Genomic DNA, 539 nt, shown 5'->3' with positions numbered 1-539 from the left:
GTTTATATATGGAAGGAAATTTTCTTTGTTGATTACCAGGGATGGAAGGGAAGAGGAGGGAAAATTGTTAGAGGGGTGAAAAAAAGAAAAAAAAAATGTAAATATATATAGTATACACATACACATTTATGTTGTTTTGTTGTTATTTGCCACCAAGTCAGACCCGACTCATAGTGCAAAAACGGCAAGGAGGCCACATGTTCTGACCTCCTAGAACCCCACAAGAGGAAGGCAGAATCACCATCAATAACCCAAGGCCTATTCCTGACAGGCCAGACATGCTCCTCCCTCCAGCCCTTTCTCCCACTGTTCCTCCCAAAGCACCCACCACCTCTCTCCTGGGTTCACTAATTCACTGCAGTGACCACACAGAGCTCACAGATATGGGGTTTATTAGGGAAGCACCACAGGCTACAATTCAAGTTCAAGAAAAAATGCTCACTCTCTCTCTCTCAGCCCACCATCCCTCAGCCAACAGTCTCTCACAGTCTCTTTCCCAGCAGTGCTGGTCCCTCGGTGTCTCACTCAGCAATGCATGT

The sequence above is a fragment of the Orycteropus afer genome, unplaced genomic scaffold (assembly GCF_000298275.1).
Source record: "Orycteropus afer afer isolate SDZICR_OR568_19922 unplaced genomic scaffold, OryAfe1.0 scaffold00065, whole genome shotgun sequence".
In the NCBI taxonomy this organism is placed as follows: Eukaryota; Metazoa; Chordata; class Mammalia; order Tubulidentata; family Orycteropodidae; genus Orycteropus; species Orycteropus afer.
This window is presented reverse-complemented; position numbering follows the sequence as displayed.